Genomic DNA, 6326 nt, shown 5'->3' on the forward strand with positions numbered 1-6326 from the left:
TGAATCCCTTGTGGACAACACTGTCTCACTGGTCTACTCATCTCCAGCAACAACTAAGGCTCCTTCACCATGGTAGGCATAAAGGCATCTTAAACTAATGAACACCTGAGCCAACTGTCTTTGTGGCATCTCTCAAGTCAATTAATATTTATATGCCTCTGATTTTTTTCAATAGTCTAGTTGGTCTCTAAGGGCCTTTTGGTTTAAAAAAAATTATGACATTTCCTTTCTAAGTTCTATATTCCATAACCGATTTCTTTTTTCCCCTTTTTAAAAAAATATTTTATTTTAAAGATATGGGGCATGATTCAGGATTAGGTATACAAGTGGACATCGTACAGGTAAAGTTTGGGCATCTCTCTGGTCCCCACTTTGCCTGGTTTGAAATCAGGTACCCTTATTGATTTGTGTTCCCACCCCCACCTCAGCAGTATCCTGTTACTGCCAATCCCTTTCTTATAGTATTATGGCAAATGTTCAGAGTCTGCTTATGAGTGAGAACATATGGTACTCTGTTCTTTGTTTCAGTATTATAGACTAAATCCATCTAAGTTGCTGCAAAGCCCATGTTTGTCCCTCTTTATGGCTGTATAATTTTCCATCATATGTTCAGTTTTGATTGGCAGCACGGTTGGTTCCATGTTTTTGCTATTGTGAATAGTGCTGCAATAAACATGTGTGTGCAGGTATCTTATTTGGTAGAATGATTTGAAATCCTCCGGGTATATTCCCAGTAGGGGGATTGCTGGGTCAAATTTCTAGTTCTTTTAGAAATCACTACACGGTTTTCCATAGAGGTTGAACCAATTTACATTCCGAACAGCAGTGTAGAGGCATTCCCTTATCTCCACATCCTTGTCAGCATCTGTTATTTGTTTTATTAATGATCATCATTAATCATTAATAAAGTGTAAATGATTTTTACAGAGTAGTTACAAGGGTAAAAATCTGAATACAATTGTCCTAGGCTATAATTAAAAGCTTTCTGCATATTCTTTACTCTTGAAACCATCAGTTTGAGGGTTATAAAGTGTTTTTTGATTGCCTGTAGTTTCAAATGTATTTTATTTCCCTTAAATTTTTTTAAAATTGGAAATTATCTTGAACAAATATTTTTAAAAATGAAAACAAAATCTAACCAATTCTAGTCTTAAACAAATAACACAAGTAAAAACAAATACAACAAACCCAGGACCGATAGAATGGAAGTCTTCTGTTTACTTGTCTCCAATGCCTTTCTTCTTTCTCCTTTTCACTGGGTAGCTACTATCCAAAGTTTAATGTGCATCCTTACTGTGTTAAAAGAGTGAAGTCTATAGCCAGGAATGAATACAATTCATAGTGAGGGGATTTTGAAGAAATATGATCTGACTCTCAAGTCTCAACAATGCCTGGTGCTAACAACTGACTCGTTCCCATGCAACTCCAGTGCCCACATAGGATGGCATAGGGATCTTTGCAGACAACCGATCAGTTACTGGAGAAGAAAAATCTTTGCGACCAGTCATCACCTCTTTCTATGGAGACTTGAGCCAACAGACTGGGAATTTATAGGTTAGCAGACTGCAGTCTAACGTTGTAGTTACTAGCTTGGCTAGGACGCATTGTTGCTGTTTTGCAACCTCAGGCACTTTAGTGAACTCCCCAGACATCAGACTTTTAATTCATAAAATGGAGATGACAACGGTATCCATCTTGCTGAACTGTGGAGAATAAGTGAATTAATGAATGTAAGATGCTTACAAGATATTTAGCACATAGTGCACAATAATGTTAGTTGCTGGCCAGGCTCAGTGGCTCAGTCTGCAAGCCCAGCGCTTTGAGAGGCCGAGGTGAGTGGATTGCCTGAGCCTGTGAGTTCGAGACCCACCTGGGCAACTTGGCAAGACCTTATCTCTACAATAAATCAAAAATTAGCCGGGTGTGGTAGCACACGCCTGTAGTTCCAGCTACTTGGAAGGTGGAGGTGGAAGGATCACCGGAGCCCAGCAGGTTGAGGCTGCAGCGGCAGGGAGCGACCACTGCACTCCAGTCTGGGTGACAGAGTGAGACTCCAACTCAAAAAAAAAAATGTTAGCTGCTATTAAATTCTAAGACCACAGACAAAATTTTACAAAATAAAGTGAGATTTTTTGTTGTTGTTGTTTATTTGCTTTTGTTTTCATCATTTCCAGAAATCAATAAGAGGCATGGACCTGGAAAAAAAAAACACACTTCTGGAGTCTTCTAATCACTGTGGCTCAATATTTTATACTAGTTCTATAGTGTGGGTGCTTTTTAAAAAGGCTAACCCTGTTTTTAGTCTTTGTTCATGCCCTTCTTGGGCACCTACTAAACATCAGTCAGTGCTGTGGACAGAATGTAATGAAACCAGAAGTGACGCTGTCAAAAATCATACGTTAAACTTATATTCCTATAAGATAAAATAAAATTGTTTTTATTACAAAGCTTTCTTGAAGCTGAACTAGCATCTGAATAAACGTTACTAGAGCAGAAACGTTTATTAACACTTCCACTTGGCTGCTGAGTTAGGTTCTCTTAGAATTATTCACATATCAACAAGGTAGGGACTGACTCGTGAAAGTCACATGTCACAAAGTTTTGGGACAAACCTACTCCAGGACTGCAATTTCCCTCAGGTGTCCTGAACATAAGCTCTCCTAAAAGCAAAGGCTATACGTAGAAAAATAAGCTTAGTATCAGCAATTTGAAAAGTAAAGAAAAGAAATGCTCACTATGTTCAAAGATATTTCACTATTTTATCTTCAGAGGAAGAATGAGATAAAATACAATGTCCTTTGGCACTCTCCTCATAAATTCTGTCTGTCAAAATTCCTAGACACAACAACGACAGAATTCACGTAAATACTCCTAACCTTAGAGGTCAGATTTGGGGACCTCATAGAGTGGTGTGAGGGAGTCTAGCCAGCTGTTGACCACACTCAGTCAGTGGGTGAAACCAAATATCCATCTCAAGACCAGTCAACATGAAAACCCTCATTATAAGAACTAGCTGCTTGGCTAACGGAGCAGGTTAGTTGAAGTATTCACTTGATTTCAGCTCTTAAGTATTCAAAAAATTTTAATGGTAAAACACTTGCTCATTTTAAAGCAAATTAATAAAAGAATATTTTAAAAGAGAATGTCCCTAGCTTGAATATTAAATTTCAGTTTTTCTTATTTCAGAAGAAGTGTCTTCTCTTAGTAGAAATGTAGTGTTAACGATAGTTTATAAAGGACATGTTTTAGATTATGTTTCAAAGCTAGTATTTTAATAAAATATATAATATAACAAATGTAACACTGAAGTAAGTTATATCCATCTTCTTATAAATTAGTTTATAGTTTAATGTGAAATACCACTTTCCCCACGTTGGCAGTTTCAATATTGAATCTGCACGTGCTCAGTGATGCACCTTCTTGCTTCTAGGTAGTTAGCTCCCAGCCTCTGTTTACTATGAAAAGCACAAGAACCAAATAGCTGTCCTGTTATATATTTTGCATTTCTGAGTTAGCGAATTCATTAATTCCAAATAATAAAACAATAGAAGCCTAGTCATAGAGCACAGATTTGCCCACTTTTAAGTAGGCTTCTTGCTTGTCATGACATCAAAGTAATATTTTATCCAGCTGCCTTACACACTCTCGCAATCCGTATCTCTACAGCAGTAATATTTCCTAGTTTTGACTTTATACAATGCTAGGCTTTTGGGCCAAGTGCTTTGTGACCTGCTTATCATTTGTTATTTATTTCTGAATAGAATTCAGTAGAAAAATTCAAAAACTATAATGATGGATTTACATCAGGGCTGCAAAACAATTGCACTCAAACGATTAGCAACACATTTGAACTCTGACAGTGTGTCTCATTATTTGTGCTTGCTTTACAGGGCACAATATTCTCAGTAAATTTTTAGATAATATAAAAGGTTAAGTTTGAAAAATTAGCAGTACAAATGTCACATTTACTTCCAGCAGGAAATGTGCAACAATATGTGACAATACTGAATAAAATGTTGAAACATGTTTTCCTTTTGTTTTACTTTACTCATTTTTGTAATACAACACTGGTTACTGGAAAATGCCTTACAGCTTTATTCAAAACACATGTTCAAAGATTTGAATGAAAAAACTTTGACTCTCTCTGGAACATCTAACCAATATATCATTTGTGTGCTTTAAATTTTTTCTTACTGTCAAGAACACTTTTATGTCTTTAAGATTTATTTAAACTAGTTTATTATATAATGAAGCTTGTCAGATCATAGGAACAAAGTCAAACAAGATGTGCTATATCAAAGTACAACATTTAACATATAGATTTGAGTACACATATCAAGTACAATGCAATCAAGCACAGTTTAATCTGAAAATGCAAATGTTTCAGATTATTAAAGCCACATCTGTCCTTTGAAGCACAATTTAGGCTGTTTATCAAAAAGCTATGTGTAATTATTCTCTCCCACCCTAAACTTTGTAACAACAGATTTCTTTTCTTAAGAACTTTTCAATTTCACTTTAGAGCTGGGATTTTAAATACCTAACCACCAGAGAACATAAGAACACAAGTGGAAAATTAAAAATCTTTACAATGTGTTCTATTATAATTGGTATGTTTTGTTGGTAAATCAGGGTAATATTTCAAAAGGCATTGCTCTAAGTTTTAAGATAAATCCCCAATACTTTTGGAAATCAACTCAACAAAGTTCCAGAATTTTGAAAAAAAGTGTGCTTAAACACATTATTAAAAATTTTTAATACAAAGCTACTCATTTAACTTCCTCTGCTTTGGCCAACAGAAACCATCAAAAGTGTTATTTTAACTAGTAAAGAGTAATTCTAAAGCACTAGAGAAATAGGACAGAGATTTGAGTTCTAAGTACTTGAATTTCTCAAGCTTTAAATTTTTACAAAAATTAAGTAAGTCTCTGTTGTATTCTTCATGTACATCCATTGATATACAAAATTCTCTTAAATATACCTATAATCTATCCATTGAAAAGATTTATAAACTGTCCTGGGCAATACCACGTTTCTGAACACCTCAGTCATCGCAATATTATTCTAAAGCAGACCTAATTTCTATGCAAAAGTGTGATCTTTCATTGCACGCATAAAAGCTAAATATGAGAGCTCACTTTATCTCATATCTGTCACAGTCTTGTTAACAAAACAGCAATAATTTATAAATTATTTAAAATTTCTGATAGCTACAGTAAATTTAAAATTAAATATGTATTTAAAAGAAACAATTTGAGAAGCTATTACATTTGAAAGTAGTGATTCATTGCTTGTGACTCCAGATCACAAAGGCTTCCTCTACAAATGCAGGTAGTAACAAAATCACAGTAGTAACAAGCTGCTTATGTACTCAAATTCGATCCAGGCATCTCAAACTGCAAAAACCATAAACTCTTTATATATATATAATCTCCTCAATATTTTAGATTTAAGTTATCAATTATAATCTGGCTTCAGTAATCAACATGGAACAAAGGGGAAGCGGTGTATTAACAAAAAATTCAGCTTGACCTAAAACTTTTTTCTAAATTTACTTATTATACTTCTCTGACTCCATAAGCAAAGCAAACATAAAAACTAGTATTGATTTTATTATTTTTTAAAAGAAAATAGTATCTGTATGTTGACTAAAAGACTAAAGGGAAAATATAATTCTGTAATAGTATAAACTGTCATAGACTATTCAGAAAGGAAATTGTTGACAAACGTAATATAGGCAAGTGCTTTATCTCTTTTCCCTAAATGGTCAGAGGGCTTGAGAATTATTTCTGAAACCTTAAGACAAACTCTTCCACAAGGTCATGAAGGGCTTCCAATGAAACATAATCTAGTTTCAACATGAGAAACAATTAGTATGTCAAAGAGCCTATGTCCTAGGAGTCATCTGAAATCACAGAACCCTTTAAGACAGATACTGTCTACTCCTGGCTATGGGTCTAGAATCACTGTGAATAAGGCAGTCAGGGAAAGAAAGAAGGAGCAGGACAGAAGGGAAGAGGAAGCGTCACGGGCCCAGTCAGCACCCAGGTGTTTTCTAGTGACTGTTCCATTAATTTCCCTTCCATTTTATAAATGCCCAGAGGCATTTCTGCAGTGGAACATCTTTGCAAATCCTAAAAATAAAGTAATAAACTTTAATTCCTCAACTTTCATAATATTTTGACAGATTCTTCCAACTTTAATTTCCTTTTTGTAATGGTAGTGTGATTTGCATTATGTTACACTGGTTCATTTTGCCATTAAAAAAAAAGTTAATCTCTAGAGAACTGCTCTGGAAATTATGCACTACTTTAATAGACATCCCC

The sequence above is a fragment of the Carlito syrichta genome, unplaced genomic scaffold (genome assembly GCF_000164805.1).
Source record: "Carlito syrichta isolate Samal-C Ts95f unplaced genomic scaffold, Tarsius_syrichta-2.0.1 Scaffold267955, whole genome shotgun sequence".
NCBI lineage: Eukaryota > Metazoa > Chordata > Mammalia > Primates > Tarsiidae > Carlito > Carlito syrichta.